This window comes from Agelaius tricolor, unplaced genomic scaffold, assembly GCF_023055355.1.
Source record: "Agelaius tricolor isolate 1412-34295 unplaced genomic scaffold, bAgeTri1.0.p SCAF_6, whole genome shotgun sequence".
Lineage (NCBI taxonomy): Eukaryota > Metazoa > Chordata > Aves > Passeriformes > Icteridae > Agelaius > Agelaius tricolor.
Window position 1 is genome coordinate 53,666,515 of NW_027269266.1, and position 22,017 is coordinate 53,688,531.

The 22,017-nt window shown below is 45.4% G+C and overlaps 1 long non-coding RNA gene across 1 annotated transcript; it reads left to right on the forward strand.

Annotated features, from left to right (window-relative positions):
- Positions 1–7,581: 7,581 nt before the first annotated feature.
- Positions 7,582–9,123, forward strand: LOC139591408 (uncharacterized). The gene is made up of 2 exons (XR_011679637.1): positions 7,582–8,429; positions 8,692–9,123. It is a non-coding gene; the product is annotated as an uncharacterized lncRNA (long non-coding RNA).
- Positions 9,124–22,017: the final 12,894 nt, after the last annotated feature.

Genomic DNA, 22,017 nt, shown 5'->3' on the forward strand with positions numbered 1-22,017 from the left:
ATACATGTGTAATATTTTAAGTTCTACTTCAGCAGGTTGATTCATCCTAGTGGAAAAGGATATGCGCACAGTGCATACTTAAGGCAGATGGCCCAGTGAAGCTTATAGAACCTGCTGCTGTTTCAATCATAGGGGGGAAAAATCATAAAATATCTTAGGTATCCAGGACAACCAAATATTTAAAAAAGGAGAGATTGGTTTAGATCAAGTAGTGGCCTTTAACACAAGAAAACTTCTGAAATGAAATCTAGCTGTTTTGAAGTTGCACTGATTCCTTGAAAGGCCTTTTCTATTATTTCAATCTCTGCCTTTTTTTCCTATACCCTCAATAGCACAGGAGTATCAGAGATTTGCAGTCACAGACCTCTATGTTGCTAATTGTTCCAGTTGACATCCAATCTTTTGAAACTTGCTGCAAAATTCAAACCCCAATCCCCACATCCAACTCAGGTTTTGAGACAGCTTTTTTGAGAACATACATACTTTTTCTGATGGCACCACATTGCTTTGAGAGAATTGGTTCACCTCACTGTTGGTGACACCTCTGAGAAGAGGACCTCACTGCTGGTGAACCTCTGAGAGGAGGACCTTGTTATCCTGAGTGTATTTTTATGCTCTGGAGAGCTCTACATAATTCCTCTTCTATATGTCTTCTACATACTTGTTGTAGTCTTCAACTACTTGTTAAAACAGCATTTTTCCTTGGGAAAATATCACTGGTAAGAGAGAGGCAACCTTACTAAGCTGGACAATCTTAGACTCTCTGAACAGAGTTTAATGGCTATTATCCTTGAAATAGAGCTATTGTAATTGATTTTTGATGTCTAGAAAGTAATACCCAAAAATCAGTGTCTGTTCTAGCTTTTCAATTGCTTTGGGCAGTGCTAACCTGAAGTAGCAGGATCTAGCAGGAATATACAGATTTGCTCTGATTTTGGCTAGGATAGGGTTAATTTTTTTCAGCAGCCAGGAGAGACACAGCCAGGACCTTGGAGTTGTTTGGATACCACCTCAAGACATGTGCAGAGGGCATGGAGAGGGCTAGGGTTTTTCCAGTGTTGTTAGGGTGTGCAGGGTGTACAGTGGGATGACGGCAAGATCCACAGTTCTGCATGGTGAGCAGTTGCATGTGAATCTTTCGCCCATTTTGTACATTCTGTGCGCTCGTTTGAAGGTAAACCAGGGGGAGGATTAACTCCACACAAATGCCTTGTGAGAGACTTCAAGATGGAGCTACAATTTACTAGGAAAGTCACAATGAAGACAATAGTACAGAAACACTGGCTTAAACCAAAAAGTCAGTCACCCTGTTGGTCAGGGTGGTGGTAGCAATCCAACTGAATGGTGGTTACTGTTCCGTTGAAGTGATGGATGTCAAAAATGGTGGTCCTGTGTAAAGGCCTAGTCCTTCTCTGGTGGTCCGGTGGTGGAGAATTCTTGTCCTCTGGGTGGTGGTGGTGTCTCAAGTCCCAGATTATACACAGGCAGGAATGTCTGGAACCTCCCACAGGGCAGGGAATTTCACAATGGATGATATAATTCCATGAGTCATTCTGGGGAGTCCTTGATGGTCCATTAGCAGCGATGACCCCCTCCCCTCAAGGCGAGTGGTGCTGCTACTTCCCCAGAGAGTTAACACAGTTGAGTCATGGTAAAGATAAAGAAACACTGCTCCACCTATCTTAACAATTCATCAGAAAGTGTTGTAGATGGTGGTACACCCCATGTTGTAACCCAGGACACTCTACCACTAGTAGTATTGCTGTTATTACTCATGGTTTTCTTCTTTCATTGCTGTTTCTAATAAATTGTTCTTTATCTCAAACCCAGGACACTCTACCACTAGTAGTATTGCTGTTATTACTCATGGTTTTCTTCTTTCATTGCTGTTTCTGATAAATTGTTCTTTACCTTTCTATGCCTCCAATTCTCCTCTCCATCCAGCTGCAAGAGGTCTGGGGGTAAATGAGTGAGCAGCATGTGGTCTGGGATGTTTCAGTGGGAACATGAAATTGGGGAATATTATTCCTAAACCATGAAAGGATCTTTCACTCATTTTTGCCAAAAGAGTAAATGCTGCTGGAAGCGATCCTCCCTTTTTTGAGGTGGTTTCAGTTGCAGAGAGACCTATGAGGCTCCCTGTGATTGCTTATTTTTTATTATCTCTGTGCAGGTGCTACTGGAAGCAGTTGTGATGTAAAGTGATCTGCAGTGTAAGATGATAACATTCAGCTCTACCTCTCCTTTTCATCAGATGCAGATACAACCATCAAACAACTTCCAGATGCAGTGGTACAAATCTGCATTAAAGACTGTTGGCTGAAGCCCAGTGGAAATAAGATGGAAGTAATACTGACTCTAAAGGCAAAGTAGAAGGAGGACCTGGTAAAATTTGAAGCTGCTTCATTAACTGAGGGAAGATAAAAGACTACTATCAAAATTAGTGCAGTTCAAGGTTTTGACTAGATTCCTCACTACTCCCAACCTCCCAGACTGCAGAAACATGGTTTATCACAGAGAACTGACTAGAGTATTCTCTCTTTTTCTGTCAAATTCACAACATAGATTACTCATTGTCTTGGTTTGAAAAATAGGTGTCTGCCAAGGAAGGAAGGAATCTTCCTTGGAATGGGAAATATAACCCCCTACCCTCCAAATCATTATAACTTTGAAATTATGGGGCTTTCAATCAAAGGAATGACAAAAGGAATAACAGCTCTTTACTAGAGGATATATATAAAAAACAAGGCAAACAAACAACAATGTCAGCAACAACAAACAAAAGACCTAGAAACCCATTAAGAGGCTTCTCTCAGGCACCCGAGCCTTTCCTCCTCTGTGTAGTTACGGCCACAGCCAGAAGTGGCGCTGTTGGCTCCGAGCCAGATAGGGCAGGTGTGATGATTCCCCTGTGGCTGCAGGGGGCACTGTGGCACAAGCTCACCCCCACTCCACTGGTTACTGGCAGCGCCATGACGGGGAGAGATAGAAAAGGGATTTAATTTACAAACTCACAGGAAGCTGAAGGTCTCAGTGCACATCTGGGTTGTGAAATGGACCATAGCAGGAATTGTGGAAGGGCAGGCTGGTACAGCAGTAGCAAGCATGCCCCATGGGGGTGAGGCTGGTGCGAAGAAGAAAAGTGTGGGGGGAGCAATGTTGGAGCAGCACCTTGCTGGCCTTGGCAGGCTTTGGTGAAGCCCTGCAGAGTAGGGTAACCAAGGCAGTATACACTTTAAACCATTTAACAGTACCTGCAAATTTTCAGAATCCTATAATTTTAAATAATTTTCTGTTTTTACAGTCTTCTAGTGACATTCAGTCACCCAAGCCTAAGATATTGGTAAAGGACCTCCTTACCAATAAATGGGAAGGTCCCTGGGACCTTGTTACTTGGGGGCGCAGGTACGCCTGTATTTCCATGGACCTTGGCATCTGATGCGTGCCTGTTCAGTGTATGCATCCTGCTCTATGGCCTGCTCGGGATCACATCCAACAACTGATCTCCCTGACAGCCCCACAGCAGACGTCATGGAGCAGTAATCAGAACAACACTTTGCACCACTGTATGAAGATATGGGACCTGTGGAATGGCAGTCTACTCCTACCTGTAACTTTACTTTGTTCCAAGAAGACAGACACTTTGGGAACAGGACTAATCACATGGATTTGCACCTTTCAGTAGAAACAAAACAGCATAACCCATAATTGTTAGTAAGGTTTAACAGTTAGTGAATGAGTTAGGTGTTTGTTGTAGTTGTGAATAGTTTGCAGCATACCACCCTGCAAAGCTGTTCCTGGTAGTTTCTGGACTATGTCATCATGATTGTTCGAAACATTGTGCTGTGTTCATCTTCATGCCAGGGCCCTGCAGAGGATAACAGACACTGCCTTTGTATTTCAAAACAAAAAGGAGGAATTGCAGTGGCTAACAGCTGGCCTGGAGGCCTTACAGTTATAATTAATCCTAATTATAATTTTATAACTGAATGCAACTAATTATAAACCTACTTCAATTATATAATTTGACCTGTTTGGGCTGTTGGGGAGAAGATCTAGGCCATTAGGGACACAGGCAGACATTGGCCAGTTAGCTGGGTGGTAATAAATTTAGCCAATCAGAATTAACCACAGAGACTTTCAAAGCTATTTAAAGAGAACAGCTCTTAATAAAATTTGGCTACTGCTGCATGAACACAGAGTGTTGTTCAGTTGCTTCAGTGTCAACTGTGACGCCCAAGTGTTTTAGGTGCAAATTAGAGATGGCCCATGCGAGATCAAGGCCGGACAAAGCAGTCTGTCGTGGCCACTTTTGTGCACCAGCAATTTTTGAATGTACCTGTCACTTGCCTTGCTTTGGCAACCCAACAGCTTCCTTGCCTTGCCCTGCTGAACCTCCACTGCTTTGAATTCCCTTGCATGTGTATGCCCCACCCTTGACCTGCCTACTGGCTTTCCTCCAGGATCTTGCTTTGCCTAGCCCTTCCTGTTTCTGCCTGGCCTAACCATTACTGGACTTATCTTCTTATGCCCTGCCTTGCCTTTAACTTCTGGGCCTTCTCTCACCTATCACTCCATTTGATTTCCCCTCGTGGCTCCAGAATTGCCAACCTGTCCCTTGACTTGCCTACAATTGCCTACACTTACTTTGCATTGCCTTACGGGCAAGGCAAAGAGTGATAGGCAAGGAAAACAAAGCCAGGAAGTTATTTGTAGGGCTAGGCAAGGCAGACATAGGCAAGACAAACAAAACAAGGGTAGGCTAGGAAAAATAGAGACAGTATTGGGAGGCAAGGAAACGCCAAGTGACGCAGCATGCCATTCCTTGGGAAGTAAAAGATATGGTGGCAATGTTGGTAGAGCAGCTGATAAGGTACCATGGGTAAGTATAGTCCTGCAAGACATTTCTGTCCTGGCCCCTTCTGTGTAGGAGCCATTGCAGGACATAGTCAGTACCAGACGTGGTATGCAACTTTTGCTTGGTAAGTTTCAGAACAAGAATGGCAATGCTTTCTCAAAGGAAGGAAAGAACATAGCCCCAGTGTTGGAAGTGCAGATAAAAACCCGCATCATGCAGCTCAAGGGCAGCAGCAACTTTCTGTCCTGGTATATTTGGTTTGGAACCACTGACTCAATTTGTACAATCATGGAGTCAGTACCCATCTTTGGAAGGCAGTCTCCCTTCTGAAAGAATCAATTTGGCATGTGTTCTCCACTTTTCAGAGGTAGCCTTCTTGAAATTCTGCCAGCACACTTCTTTTGGACAAGGCAAGCAGCTACGCTGAGTCTTGGTATGCAGCTGATCTAGTGCCCCAGGCAGGTAAAGTCTAGTACCAGTTTTCTGACACCTTTTTATGGGCTCAGTCCCGGGATGTTTTGTATTTTGGAGGAGGGGATGCCATTTTTTTTTGAGATGGTCTTGTAGTTGCCCTCTTTTGCAAAGAAAGCATGTTTGGAGGGGCACTTTGGGTAGTCTCAGTTAATTTAAAGGCTTTTCCCAATAGGCAGTTCTCTGGGTTAGAGTTGTTGAACTGTCAGTGGGAATGCAGAGGCCAAGCCTCTGCAGGACAAGTTTTTGTCCCTTGTAGTTTTAGTGTGCGAGCAGTCTCTGGTGCCATTCCATTTGGATCCTGACTCTGTGAGACTGAAGGCTTACGATGCTACCTACAGCTGAGAAGGAAAGTGGCAATAGCAGGGTGTGTGTTTGTAGTTTGATGGGTGCAGTTGAAATTGTAAGCAGCAAAGAGCTTTCTCCACTGACACTTTTGCTAGCTTTGTATTTGGCAGATGTTTTCAAGTTTGTTACCAGACTGTACGAGAATGAAAAGGTTTTTTAGGGCTGAGGAGATAGTGTTGATCTTTAAGTGTGGTGCAAAGAAGAGTATCCACTTGGAAGGGGAAGATCGGAGAAATATTTTGGTCCTGGCACAGTTGATTTGTGATGAGGAATGTTTCGACTTGGCTGTGTCCTGGGGTGGTTTCAAGTTGGATTCAGTGTGTGTCCTTCTTTTGTGAGTCGACATTGCCATCGTGTGGCTATTTTGATGAGCACTGGCAGTGCCCAGGAGAAGGCCAAGTGGGCCCTCTTTTCTGGCTCAGCCCCAGTCATGTGGGAGCAGTGCGGGTAAGAGCTCTGCTGTGGATCCTGGCTCTTGGGCACTAACAGAATGTGATCCTGCATGTAGCAGAGAAGGAAGAGGAATCATCTCATTTGTGGCTGTGCAGTTTATAGACTGCAAAAGAAAATGCAATTGCAGCATGGCTCTTCCTTTTAGAACCTTGATCAACTGCTCAACATGTAACTCACACCCACTGAACTGCATCCAGCTCCCTGGAGATATTCACTTTCCTTCAAGCTCTGTGTATCATCTTGCATGCTAACTCTTGCAGATCCCAAACCCTTTCAAAACATCCAGCAGCTGCTCACAAAAAAAAAAGTTCTTCAACAAATGGCAGTGCTGGCCATAATAGTCCCTTTGCAGTCTGTAAGTTAACAGAACCCACTAGTGATTCGCACGTTCCTTCTAAACTATGTATATATAGCATCAGCACATTCTCTCAAAGTGGCAGAGTCTATTGTTGCAGCGAAGAATATCCAGCTGCACTTCTGACAGAGAGATGTGCCAGGACAGAAGGCGTTTGCCAACCTACCCTCTTCCCTGTGCAACCTGACATTCGCAGCGCAAATATTTTCATACATGTTCAGTGTCGCTGTGTCCAAGCAGCTAGAGATCACACAGAGGGAAGTGTCAAGACAGAAGATGTTCTTAAAGTACCTCCTCTTCTTAACAGCTTTTAAATTGTGCAGGTAGACCTGCCATCACTTTTTTCCCTCTCATGTCTTCATGGCAAACATCCAGCAGCTATTCTCATAGAAAAATGCTCTAGAAGTAAAAGCCAGTGCAGGGCTGCACCTTCTGCATGCCCCACGTAAGCCACATCAAACTCACTGATGCACTCTGTCCTTCCACTCTCTTCTTCATCTACCATGGTGTTCTCTGGATCACAGAGCCCAAAGGTAGGCAGAATTGTTTCCACGGAGGGGCTGAAAAAGGATAAAGTAGCAGCAGAAATAACTCTCAATGAACTTTAATCCTTATGACTAGAGAGTGAATTTGTTTGGCAGGTCAGTGGCAGCCATGCTTATTTACAGCCAGTATGCTGCACCCACCAGCCCGCTGCTGTGCGGCTTTGTTCTCCTGCTCTTGTAACCTGTCACACTTTTACTATCCTGGAGGTGAATAGGCATCTGCTTCTTGCTATGAACACTGTGCTGGTAGTGAAGTGCCCCAGCAGGCTGCTTCTACCGAAAGATGCTTGGGGAATGCACTTACCTTTGCAGCATTACATAGTCCCGTATTGTGCACATCTTCTCATCTGAATCATACAGAAAAGCTTTTCGGCTACATCTTGCTCAGAGAAAATGTGCCAGGACAAAAAGCTTGTGTGGAGCATGCCCCTGAATCTTGTCAATACTGATATTTGCACCACATTCAAGAGGCTCTTTCCCGTACAACATGCAAACAGTTGTCAGACCATGGCACTCTCTGCATGGTCCTTCTCAGCTTGAAGTACTGTGGTGGTTTGACAGGAAATGTGTTTTTTGGGATGCTGTGTTTTTGGCCAATGGATATTCAGACTTTAATATTGGCATTTAACCTGGCCACTGGGACATGGACACGCCTCTGAGAACACGGGGTTAAAAGCAGAGCTCTCCCCTGGGAGGGCCCTCTTGGGTTTCCGGCGGGAAAGAGTTCGGGTCTCTCCCCCGGCCCAGCTGCTGGCTGGGCAGGGGGAGGGGAAAGCCATGTGGCCAAGAGAGGTAGGCCTGAGCCCCGGGGTGGAAGGGTGGAAGAGAGAAAGAGAGACACCGGGAGGCATCGGGCAGCCCCCCCCTGAGAGACACAGAGAGAGAGAGAGAGAGAAAGAGCTGCTGCCTGAGACTGTGACCTTGAAGCTTGATAAACATGGGCCTGTGCCGGCAGCACGGCTGGGACGGAGAAGAGGGGGGGGTTCAGCCGGCCGCTTGTAGGAGCTTTTAACCCCTTTTTGGAAAATGAGAACTTCACAGAACATTGACCTTTCCTAGAAGATAGAGTGGAAGATGAAAAAGGAAATGGGCCAGTGTGAGAGAGGTCTGGGCAAGTGAGAGAATCCTCGTGGGAAGAGATGATGGAGTGGCTTTTGCTGGACTCTTTTTGTATAGCCATGGACAGAACCAAGAGGGTTCAGTGTTGATGCCCCTCGGCCCCAGGGGGTGAAAAATATGGGGGGGACAGGTGTCCCAAAGGAGAGATTGTGGGGACAGGTGTCCCAAAGGAGAGATGCCGGCCTGGGAACCAAGAGGGTTCAGTGTTGATGCCCCTCGGCCCCAGGGGGTGAAAAATATGGGGGGGACAGGTGTCCCAAAGGAGAGATTGTGGGGACAGGTGTCCCAAAAGAGAGATGCCGGCCTGGGAACCAAGAGGGTTCAGTGTTGATGCCCCTCGGCCCCAGGGGGTGAAAATATGGGGGGGACAGGTGTCCCAAAGGAGGGATTGTTGGGACAAGTGTCCCAGAAGAGAGATGGACAGACCCAAGTTCCTTGTGACACAGAGACTGCATTCTAGGGGGAGGCAATGGCCTCAGAACCAAGAGGGTTCAGTGTTGATGCCCCTCGGCCCCAGGGGGTGAAAAATATGGGGGGGACAGGTGTCCCAAAGGAGAGACTGTGCCTTTTTTTGGATCGGGACAGAGCATCCTTAAAAGACAACCCTAGAAGCAGCTCTGGTCCATGTTCAGTGGTGAGAGCACTGGACATGGAAAGGAAGAAGTCACCACGGCAGATGTTCTTCGGGCGGTGCCACGAGTGACACGGAAACACACGAGGCTTCGACTGTGTTTCCAGGGGAAGCCCATGGCACAAGAAGGACTCCTCTCCTCTTGATGAACTGAGGATTGATTGTTTGAAGGGTGGTGCTGGACCGAGAGTTGGTGATTTGAGGATCAAATGTATTGTGTTGAAATTTGGTGGGGGGAGGAGGAAATGCATTTGTGAAGTTTTCATTTTCCCAGTGTGTGTGTTTCATTTTATCTGTAGTTGTAGAGTAGTTAATAAAGTTCTAGTTCTTTTTTTTTCCCTAAGTAAGAGCCTGCTTTGCTTATTCCTGGTCACATCTCACAGCAGAAACCAGGGAGAAGGTATTTTCATGGGGGCACTGGCATTGTGCCAGTGTTAAACCATGACAAGTACCAGCGTGCACATTACAGCCTTGCAAGGACAAAAAAACCAAAAGATGTCACAGTGCGTGCATGCATCAGCCACGTGGAAGAGTGGCAAAGCCATTGCCTGACTTCCATACTATGCAGATGACAAAAGGTGAAAAATGAAGCAGCAGAGCTCTGGGCTGGTCTACGCAGTGTACGGAATTGCAGACCTCCTGTGACCGTGTTCACAGGGGTTCTTGGATGAGGGAAGAGACGAGGATCTGACTCCATGTTTCAGAAGGCTTGATTTATTATTTTATGATATATATTACATTACAACTATACTAAAAGAACAGATGAAAGGATTTCATCAGAAGGCTAGCTAAGAATAGAATAGGAAAGAATGATAACAAAGGTTTGTGGCTCAGGCTCTCTGTCTGAGCCAGCTGGGCTGTGATTGGCCATTAATTACAAACATCCAACATGGGCCAATCAAAGATCCACCTGTTGCATTCCACAGCAGCAGATAACCATTGTTTACATTTTGTTCCTGAGGCCTCTCAGCTTCTCAGGAGGAAAAATCCTAAGGAAAGGATTTTTCATAAAAGATGTCTGCAACAACCTCCAGCAAGAGCTTGTCCACAATCAGGGTCAACAGAGAATATGCTTGCTGCTCAGAAAAATAAAGTGCTGCCATTGGACTTCATCCCAAAATGTGGAGAAAAGCATTTTCTTCCACCTTCACCATTGCAAAGTTTTTGCATCGTGAGATCACAGAGCAGTGTGTGTCAAAAGAGAAGGGATTCTTCATATGCCATTTCTCCAAGGAGCCTCGAAACTGCACTAAACACACTGCAGCACTGTACTCTCTTTTGCAAATCTATGTGCCATCCCATTTTTCATTCTCACAACTCCCTTGCCGACTTTCAACAGCTGCTCCCACAGAAAAAGGAAGAATGACTTCAAGGACACCTTGTGTTCCACAGAAGTCTGCAGCTCTGGAGGTGTAAGAATGTGATTGTCTCCACATTTTGGGATAACGTCCCACAGATGCAAGCGTATTCTCAGCTGACTCAGATTGTGAATGTGCTGTTGCTGGACTTCTACAATTCAGTACACTGTTCACACAAGCCCTCTGCTCTGGCACTTCATTCTTCACCTTCTGTGATCTGCAGAGAACTGAATCTCAGCGAAGGCATTCAGCTTTGCTGCATTTCAGCATCTGGTACTGCACACCTGCACTGTGACATCTCTCAGGATGTTTTGTCCTTGTGGGGCTGTAATGTGTGCTCTCCTATTTTGAACTGAGAAGGCCAGGGCAGAGAGCATGATTATCTTACAATGCTTTGCAGATTGTATAGGAAAGAGGACTGCCACTTGAATGTGGTGCAAATACACCACAAGTTTGAGGGGAAAGGTGTGTGCAAGTGTGTTGTCGTGGTACATTTTCTCTGGGTAAGAAGTAGTCAAAATGCTTTCTGCCTAGATTTTGACGCCAAGAGAGGCAGATTGTGGGGATATGCAGCACTGAGAATGTTCGTGCATAGTCTAGGAGTCTTTCAGTAGAAGCTGTGCTCCAGAGCGCTTTGCAGCTGATGCAGTGCTCTGCACAAGAAGTAGATGACAAAGTGCCTCCAGGAGAATGAAATCTTGACAGATTACAAGAGGTGAAGAATGAAGCCGCAAAGCACCTGGCTTGGGTGTGCAGCGTTCAGGTTGCTAGAGGAGAATGGCTGCCAGCCACCTGCCTGCCAAATTCCCGTTAGCATTTGTTTGGAGGAAATACATGGACAATTTTCTTGACTTTCTTGTGCTTCTACCAATTCTTATTCCAGTTGTCGGTGGAAAATGCTTGTCTTCACATTTTGAGTTGAATTCTAAGGGCAGCACATTACTTTTCCAAACAGCAAACATATTCTCTGCTTACTCTGATTGTGGATGAGGTTTTGCTGAAGGTTTTCAGGTTGGTGCTCTGCACACAAAAACCCAGTGCTCTGCTGCTTAATTTTTTGCCTTCTGTGGTCTACACAGATGTGAAGCCAGGTAATGGTTTTGCAGCTTTTCTGCATGGATGCTGCATGCATCCACTGTAGGATTTTCAGTCCTTGTGAGACTGTAATGTGCATGCTGGTACTTAGAGCTGGGATGGAGCATGGAGAGAGTAACACGGTCTGACAGCTGTTTGCACATTGTATAGGAAAGAAGACTGCCTCTTGAATGTGATGCAAATACAAGTATCAATATGATTCACAAGTATGCTCCTGGCAAGGTTGCTGTCCTGGCACGTTTTCTCTGTGCTAGACATAGCCAAAAAGCTTTCCAGTATGATTCAGACAACAAGAGATGAAGAATATGGGGCTACATAGCATTGAGAAGGTAAGTGTGTTCCCCAAGCATCCTACGGCGGAAGAAGCATGCTGGAGCGCTATGCTACTAGCACAGTGTTCGTAGCAAGAAGCCAGATGCCTACTTGCTTCTGGGAGAGTAAAAGTGAAAGAGCTTGCAAGAGGCAGAGAATGAAGCCTCACAGCAGTGGGCTGGTGGGTGCAGCGTACTGGCTGTAAAAGAGCATGGCTGCCACTGGCCAGTGAAATGAAGTGATGTTGGCAGTTGTAAGGATTAAAGTTCAATGAGGGCTACTTCTGCTGCTACTTTATCCTTTTCCAGCCCCTCCATGGAAACAATTGTGCTTACCTTTGGGCTCTGCTATCCAGAGAACACAATGGTAGATGAAGAAGAGAGCGAAAGGACAGAGTGCATCGGTGAGTTTAGGGCACGTGGAAGGTGCAGCCCTACACTGGCTTTTTCTTCTTGAGCCTTTTTCTATGAGAATAGCTGCTGACGTTTGCATCAAAGATGTGAGACTGAAAAAAGTGATGGCGGTGTATCTTCTTTCTCTCTGGGAAAAAAGCTACAAAGCAACAACGCATTATGTGCTATTAAGGGAAGGGGGTATTTTTTGAACATCTTCTGTCTTGACACTTCCCTCTGTGTGATCTCTCAATGCTTGGACACAGTGACACTGAAAGTGTCAAATAATGAAAATTATTGCAAATATCAGATTGCACAGGGAAGAGGGTAAGTAGTTAAATGCCTTCTGTCCTGGCACATCTCTCTGTCAGAACTACAGCTTGAAATTCTTCACTGTAACAATAGACTCTGCCAGTTTGAGAGAATGTGCTGATGCTATATATATATAGTTGAGAAAGAACATGTGACACATTAGAGTGTTTCATCTAATTACAGGCTACAAGGGGACTATTATGGCCAGCAATAGCTTTTTGCTGTAGGACTTTTTCTTTGAGAGCAGCTGCTGGATGTTTTGAAGGGGTTTGGGATTTGCAAGAGTTAGAGTGCTAGATGGTACATAGACCTTGAGGGAAACTCTATCTCTCCAGGGAGCTGGATGCAGTTCAGTGGGTTCGAGTTACATGTTGAGCCGCTGATGGTCCAGAAAAGGTTCTGAAAAGACCATGCTGCAATTGCCTTTTCTTTTGCAGTCAATAAACTGCACAGCCAACAATGAAATTATTCCTTCTCCTTCCCCTCTACATACAGGATCACATTCTGTCAGTGCCCAAGAGCCAGGATCCACAGTGGTCCTCTTTGCCCGCCCTGCTCCCAACACTAATGGGGAGCAGGGTCAGAAAAGCACTTGGCTTTCTCCTGGGCACTGTCAGCATTCATCAAAATAACCACACGATGGCAATGTCGACTCACAAAAGAAGGACACATATCACCGACAGGGTATCGGGGACAGACAAAGGTGATACAGAGAATCCATCTTCAGAAGGAGTGAAAAAGCACTTTTTTATTAGAAATACAGTTCTTATAGAAACAATGGTGGACCTAAGATCCGATTGGCCTTTAGGAATCTTCTCTCACCTATTGGTCAAGAAGGGATACCTCAATCTTGTAAATGTCTTTGACAAACAGAGGTTGCCTGCCGGGTGCAGAGATTGAGATAATACTTGTTTTAATTCTTTCTCTGAGCTTCTCACAGCTTCTCAAAGCCTTCCGCAGGAAAATCCTGGGAGAGCTGTGTCTCTCTGTTCAGAGGATATGTGATTACCACAGACACGCACTGAGCTCAGCTTGAAACCACCCCAGGACACAGCCAAGTTGAAAACATGCATGGTCGCAAATCAACGGCGTCAGGACCAAAATATTTCTCCGATCTTCCCCTTCCAAGTGGATACTCTTCTTTGCACCACACTTAAAGATCAACACTATCTCCTCAGCCCTAAAAAACCTTTTCATTCTCGTACAGTCTGGTAACAAACTTGAAAACATCTGCCAAATACAAAGCTAGCAAAAGTGTCAGTGGAGAAAGCTCTTTGCTGCTTACAATTTCAACTGCACCCATCAAACTACAAACACACACCCTGCTATTGCCACTTTCCTTCTCAGCTGTAGGTAGCATCGTAAGCCTTCAGTCTCACAGAGTCAGGATCCAAATGGAATGGCACCAGAGACTGCTCGCACACTAAAACTACAAGGGACAAAAACTTGTCCTGCAGAGGCTTGGCCTCTGCATTCCCACTGACAGTTCAACAACTCTAACCCAGAGAACTGCCTATTGGGAAAAGCCTTTAAATTAACTGAGACTACCCAAAGTGCCCCTCCAAACATGCTTTCTTTGCAAAAGAGGGCAACTACAAGACCATCTCAAAAAAAAATGGCATCCCCTCCTCCAAAATACAAAACATCCCGGGACTGAGCCCATAAAAAGGTGTCAGAAAACTGGTACTAGACTTTACCTGCCTGGGGCACTAGATCAGCTGCATACCAAGACTCAGCGTAGCTGCTTGCCTTGTCCAAAAGAAGTGTGCTGGCAGAATTTCAAGAAGGCTACCTCTGAAAAGTGGAGAACACATGCCAAATTGATTCTTTCAGAAGGGAGACTGCCTTCCAAAGATGGGTACTGACTCCATGATTGTACAAATTGAGTCAGTGGTTCCAAACCAAATATACCAGGACAGAAAGTTGCTGCTGCCCTTGAGCTGCATGATTGTCCTGGTTTCCTAAGCAAAATGTATTTTATTTGCCATCGGTATGGCAGTTGTCTTCTGTCAGGCGGGCAGTTTTCCTTATCTCTTCCACAACCACTTCTCTCTCTGGGGAGACGTGCTGATAATAGGCTATTGAATGTCACTGCATGACTGATAAGAACTATAGCATTCCATTGTGAGTGCTCTGCCCAGAGGGAAGAGCCAAGGATTCCCACCCAGATATAATCTTGAGATTCTGGAACACCAGCACAACTTCTCTACTGGATTTCCCAGATGAACAGCTGCCTCTTCCACTGGATCTTCAGAGGAAGACTACACCTTTCTACAGCACCACTGCTCCAACAGAACTACACCTGACACTCCAGGAGGACTGCAGCCACAATTCCAATTGGACTGCTACCTGCACCCTGACCAACAGGGTATCAGGTCATATTCTGACTGTCAGTGTTGTTTTGGTTTACTGCATTGTTTATCTTTTTAAAATTTTCTTCCTTAATAAAGAACTGTTATTCCTGCTCCCATATTTTTGCCCAAGAGTCCCTTAATTTAAAATTTATAGCAATTCAGAGGGAGGGAGTTTACATTTTTCTATTTCAGGGGAGGCTCCTGCCTTCCTTAGCAGACACCTGTCTTTCCAAACCAAGACAATGATGCAGGTTCTTCTCTGCACATGAAATACTGGGGTCACATACTTCCCTTTCCATAAGAAAGCATTGCTGTTCTTGTTCTGGAACTTACCAAGCAAAAGTTGCATACCACTTCTGATATTGACTATGTCCAAAAATGCTTCCTACACAGAAGGGGCCAGGACAGAAATGTCTTGCTGGACTATACCTTATCAGCTGATAAGGATCAGCTGCCCTACTAACATTGCCATTATATCTTTTATTCCCAAGGAACGGCACTCTGAGTCACCTGGCCTGGCCTTGCCTTGCCTTCAGTACCATGCCTAGTTTTCCTAGCGTACCCTTGTTTTGTTTGCCTTGCCTATGTCTGCCTTCCCTGGCCCTACAAACAGTTTCCATTCTTTGCATTGCCTTGCCTACTGCTCTTTGCCTTGCCTTCCATGCAGGCAAGGCAATGCAAAGCAAGTGTAGGCAATTGTAGGCAAGTCAAGGGAGAGGTTGGCAAGGCTGGTAGCATGAGGGGAAATCAAATGGAGTGGAAGGCCCAGAAGTCAGAGGCAAGGCAGGGCATAGGAAGGTAAGTCCAGTAATGGTTAGGCCAAGCAGAAACAGGAAGGGCTAGGCAAGGCAAGACCCTGGAGGAAAGCCAGTAGGCAGGTCAAGTGTCATGGGCGTGCAAGGGAATGCAAGACTAGGGAGGCTTAGCAGGGCAAGACAAGGAAACTTGAGTTGCCAAGGCAGGGCAAGGGAGGTGAGAGGTGCCTTCAAGGATTGCTGGTACTCAAAAGCGGTGAGGACAGACTGCTCTGTCCAGCCTTGATCTCACGTGGGCCCATCTCTAATCTGCACCTAAAACTCTTGGGCTACCTGCTTTCTTTCATATGCAAATTAACTGTCCTTCTAGTACCGGAGCCCTGGGGTGAGATATGAATTGCCTGTCTAAAATTCAGGCCATGCAAGGTTTGGTGCCAGAACAAAGCTGCTCAGACACATGAGTGTAGCAGCGTGCATCCTCCCCTGGGCTTCCTCTCAGGTGCTCCTGAAACACTGGGGATACATGAGAGCTTTGAGAGTCATAGGAGGAGCAGACAGGGCAGGGCAAGGCCAGGAAATGTCACTTAAAAGGCATCTTGAATTCCAGGTGGGGGAGGGGTGAGGAAGGTAATGCAAAGAGAGGGGGCTTGAAGGGCAAGGCAAGGCAAGGAAGTGCAAGTTCTCAAAGGAGAAGGAAAGACTAGGCTGGACCTGGAGAAATGGGTAAGGAAGTAAGGTGGAGGATGGGTAACAAGACAATGAAAGGCAATGGGGACAAGGAGGTAGCATGTGCATGTGTGTGTGTGTGTGTGTGTGTGTGTGTGTGCACGCGGAGGGGTGTGTGCCAGGGTGTGCGGGGTTATGTGTACATGTGTGTGCGAGGGTGGGGAGATGTGTGTGCAGGCCTTGTGTGGGGTTTGCAGTGCCAATGGGAGACACCTCACCACCAAGAATGTGTCCAGATAAAGGAGTAAGATGAATGTGTCTTTACAAAGCGACCATGTGAATCTACTTGCAGACAAGGCTAGTGTGAGAAATGATACTTACTTTCAAAAAATATAAAAGGTTTATTAAAACCTTCTCAGAATCTCTGCTGGTCAGAGTGATCCCGAGATGCATTAGAAAGTCTCTTTTCCCAGCCCGGCAGTCAAAGAAGGAGTCAGAACTCTTCTATTCTCATTCTCAAGGTTGTTTATTGATTCTTATCTATAAAATTTTTTCTCCGACCCACCGAGGTCTGTCTGGCAGGTCAGGTTGAGGCATAGTGCCCACCTCAGCGGTGGTGTTGTCTTTTTATACTAAAAACTACATGTACATTATTTACAATACCTTCCCAATACCTATCACCTATGTTAGACAGTGAGTTTCTGCGTTAAACCAATCCAAAAGTGCCAGTGTCACCCAGAACATGGAGGCTAGGAAGAAGAAAGAAGAAGGACAGGGCACGCCCAAATTCCTCAATCTTGGGACCCCAAGCCCCCGTTCTAAAAACCTCAAAAATCTATTTTTCACCCCGTGACAAACTAACTACTATTCTGCTTAAACTCTCTTGACTTGTAATTCTTCATATAAAGGTGGTAATTTGCTCCATGGGTCAAGATCAAAGGCACAGGGGTCTTGGGCTCTGTGCCAAAGTCTCTGATTCCCCCGGGCAAGGGTTCGAGCCATCCAGGACAGCCAGAGAGATGTCCTGGCTTCCAACAAAACCTTATCAAAATATAAGACTGAATAAAGAAAATAATACTGGGTTGGGAGCAAAGGATTTAACCATCATGTGCTAATCTACATAATGGATGCTCTGCCTTTTATTCTTCTCATAGTCTTGTCAATTGACTTCTTCTTCACTGTCCAGTGGTGGAAATCACTTTCTTACATCTTGATTGGAAGTCAGGTGCTGCCATAGTAACAAGCCAACCCTCCCAAAAGCCCTGACTACTAAGGCTATCCCATGATAACAATTCAAGGGGGAGGGGAAACATTATTATACATCTGCAAAACTTCTCTTAACATATACATAACTTCTCTTAACATATACATAATATTCGCCCCTTAATTGTGAGAGTCAACTATCACATTACTCATCTATAACACTAGGAACTTATGGCTAATGAAGCAATAGAATTTCTTGGTTCTAGAAACTGTTAGTAATCAACACAGACTGTTGCTCAGCCAAGGGTGTGTTAAATTCCTGAACCAAGAGCAAGACAACAGAGACTTCATAAAATTAGAGAGAGTTTCTTTTTCTTTCTTTTATATAATGAAAGGGGGAGTGCGTAATAGAGAAGGGCATAGAGTAGGGGATTTGAGAAGTCTGTACCTTCCGATTACCTCAGCCAATGGTGGAAGGAAGAGGGTGATGCAGTGGGGAACTTAGGATATAAAGGGGGCTGCATCCCCCAACCACTTGAGAGACCCCATGGGAAATGGCCCATGGCCTCTCTGTTTATTCCAATAAAGTTACAGGACTCCCGTCTCTCTTTTTGGAACGTAAAACTCTGGCAACAGGGAGCAATTTTCCTAACAAAATGCATACTCATCTGGGATCCTTCCACCATCCTATGGCAGTGAGCAGAGCTGAAGGCTCCCCTCACCCAGATTTGGTGATCATTTTCCTTCGGTGGCAGCTGGCACTGGGCAATTGGTTGAATACCCAATAGTGTCCACTCAAGACAGACGAGTGGTGGACCAGGGGGTCCATGAAGAGTCCACAGGGAAGGACCACTGAAAATGTCACCAATCAATGGGATTTTTGGGGAGTAAACCTGAGAGGGAATCCATAGAGGGTAGCATAGGTAAAGCCAGCAATGGGTCAAAAGGGATGATGATCCCTTCCAGAAAGATCTCTGAAGAATCTCTTGGCAGAATGTTGAGGCAGTTTGCACATTCTCCCAGAGGTAATTAAGGACAATTAATGCCCGGGGGGCAATAAGGGAAGTTGAGAAGGGAACAGGGGACAGATGGTGTTTGTATGTTGGGAAAGAATTGGTTGAAGTGGAATGTGGAGGAATAAGGTTAAGGCAAGTAGCAGCAGTAGCGGTAGCAGAAGGCATTTATCATCAAAATTTGCCAGCTGATTTAGCTGCAGGTTCTTTGTATCCCCAGCTTCCAGGACAGGGAAAACAAGGAAGTCAGGATGAGGAGGTGTTTCTTTATGGTGGGAAGTGGCAGGACCAGGCACGGAAGTGCGGCACTGCAAGCATGGGCTTGGGGTTTGTGGGGAGGTGTGGGCCCGGGCTGGGGCTGTGGGGCAGCCAGGGCTCAGCTCCAGGCATTACCTGACTCCCCCCCTGCCCCCCCCACCCCCGCCCCCAGCAGGGATGGCAATGGCCTCCAAGGCCCACGAGGCTGGATGTCCTAGCCCACATCAAGCTGCTGGACAGGCCAGCTCAGCAGTGCTGCCAGCTGTGCCCACTGGGTGTGCCAGCAGGGGCTGCATTTGGACACTGTGGCAGGACAGGGACTGGCTCTAGTGTACGGTGTATGGCAAAGAGGGTGAGCCCAAACAGGAGGAGCAAAGAATATCAAATGCAAATTATATGTGGTAGGATTAGGATTTTCTTTTAAGGATTTTGTTTGGGCCACTGGAGAAACAAATGATTTTGAGCTGGGCAAGAATGAGCACCCACAGGCAGTAGCAGGGATGGGGGCTACAAGAATAAAGCTCCTGGAAGAACTGGTTAGGAAGATACAGCAAGTGTTTGCAAGAAGGGATGAGGAAAAGGTGAAGACAAAGGTGATGGCATAGTTCTTACTGCCATGGAGGGATAAACCACGGGGCCTAAGGGGCCCCCTGGGAGAGAAGGAATGGGATTGGCCCCAAGGACATGGCAGAAGTGTTCCCCCTGGGCATGGGAGAGCCCACTCAAACAGCAGTTGGGAAGGAGATGGGGCACTGTCTGCAGGGACACTTGGAAGCGAGACTATCTGCAGAAACAACTGGATCCTCAGGAGGAGGAAGTCCAGTGATTAATGGAGATGGATTGATAGGGGTGTCAGGGGTTCCCATTATACCAGGGACCCACCAAGAACTCTTGATAACATTTAGGGTGGATTCAGACAGGGAGGAGGTGTTTCCTGGTAGATAGAGGGGCCTCTCAATCCACTTTGACCTTCATCCCGAAAAGGAAGAAATGTCAATAAGTTCTTTAATTAGTCAGGGGGTAAGTGGAAAAATGGAGTGAATGTGTTTTATTCAATCACGATTAGTACATGTGGGTATTAGGTTTGAAATGCATGCATTTCTATTTGTTCTTTATTGTAATTATAAATTCACTGGGAAGGCATTTGCTGGCTACATTAGGAATGCAAAATAACATTGTATTTTTCCAATCACTTTTGTGATACAGCAGCTAACCTTGTTGTAACTTTTGGTCAAATGTCTGGGAAAGCATATGCTCCAGTAAACCCACAAGTGTGGGCTGTCCAGGGGAAATCTGGAAAATTAGCTATGGAGTCTCTCCAAACTACTTTGAAGCAAGCGGGACAAGTGGTGTACAAGAAACAATGGACTCTTTCTAAGGCAGGGAAAGAAGGGATTACAGCCTATTACTGAGTCCCTGTTAAAGGCAGGTCTTTTGGAGCCATGCATGTCTCCCTAGAATACTCCTGTCCTGCTAGTTAAGAAACTGCATGAATGGACACCAGAAGGAATGCAGAATTTTAAAGTGTTAGGGAGAAAAAAAGCATATTAAATGAAGTTCGTGCCCTAGCCCTTCCCAACAGGGAATAAGAATTTAAATTACATGTGCATGTTAAACAGGACCATACTAAAATAATTTTAGTATGTGAACCCAGGGTTACATGGCAGCCTGTTGCCTGCTTTTCTAAGATGTTAGACTCAAAGGTCTGGAGGCTGGCCTCATTGTCTGCAGAATTGTGCAGCCATGGCTTTAATGGTAACCGAAGCCCGAAAACTGATCACAGAAGAATGTTTTATTATGAAAGTCTCACATCAAATTGGCTGTCTCACCTCAAAGTGGCTGTCCAGTGCTTGGTTATTACAGTCTAAAACTTATTGAATGGAACAGAAAGATTTAGGATTGAGAAGTGGGGATGGCTTTAACCCAGCCTCCTGTTAGAACAGTCCTGTAGAGGGGGCTCAGGAAGAAACCCATGACTGCATTCAAGTGATAGATCTCCAGATCTGGGCTTGAGAAAATTTATGGGACAGTCCCTGGCCTAAGGGAGAAAATGTGTTCATAAATAAGCCTTCATGGGTAGTAGAAGGGAAACGAGTTAAAGACACTATTGGACACTATTGTTAAGGGAAGGGAATTAGAAGAAGGAAGGTTGTTGCCACCCACATGGTCATCTCAGACAGTGGACCTGTATGTGCTTGTAAGAGCCTGTGAATTAACATTCTTACTGATTCTAAGCACGCATGTGGAGTGGTACACATGTTTAGAAATCTGTGGGAGGAAAGAGGTTTATTAACCTGAAAAGCAATCAATTGATGCAGCCCTGGCTGGAGGGAGGACCCTGAAATGGGGAAAAGATGAATGGCCACCAGAAAAAATTATACTGCACTATGGACCAGCCACTTGGAATCCTTATGAATTATAATATCAGATGCCAGAGAACTCATTTAGAATTTAAATGGGATAATTAGGTCACAAGCTGTCTCTGAAATAATAACCAATCAGACAGCTACAGCTCTTGACCTTCTTGCCAACTAATTCTCTGAATGAGGAATGCAATATTTCAGCATTGGATGGTATAAGATTATCTATTAACAGAAGAAGGAGGAATTTGTGAAAAATTAAATCTTTCCAACTGCTGTTTTCAAAGACATGGCAATGGAAAAGTGGTCAAATGAATAACAAAGGAAATAAAGTTAACTCGTGTACCAGTCCCAGGGTGGAAAGGATGGAAATGGAACACGTCCTGGTTACTTTGCCATCTATGAGTTACATGAATACTATTTCTCCTCTTCTGTTCTATAGCAACTCTAATCTTTTTACCATGCATGACACCTTGCTGAGTGCAACTCTTTCAGCAAGTGATTAAGGGGATGCAGGTAGTAGCCATACCTGCTGATGCAGAAATGACTACAACAGGACAGAAAATGATGTCACTGCAAATAATTGCAAAACTGAAGAAGACCCAGGAAGAAAAACTTAAATCAATGGTAATTAAGGTCTGTAAAGCCAAATATGGAGAAAACAAAAAGAGAGATCGAATGGAATAAGATGAATGTGTCTTTACAAAGAGACCACATGAGTCTGCTTGTAGACAAGGGTAGGAACTTGTGGCTAGGGAAGTAACAGACAAAATTCCTAGTTCTAGAAACTAGTACTGTAGTATATGGTAGAGATAATTCATGCTATATATGTGTATAAAATATTGTAGAATCTAAGATATGTCTGTGACCACCCTGGCTGGGAGCAAAGTCTTATGTTTATTCAATTAGTTCCTGGACAACGTTCAGACAATATCAAGTCTGTTAACGTATGAAAGAAACCTTCCTGGGCCATGATTGCTAGTTTCCTTGGAATGTCTGAATCACTCATCTAGCGTACTCAAAAACTGGTGTCACTCTCCTACGAATGCAGGCTCTGCTGAGGTGCTCAGACATCCATCTGGACACCTGGACCTACCTTTGTCTGTTCCTGCACATGTATGGATCTGGTTCTACATGTGAAGAGACACAAAGAAACGTT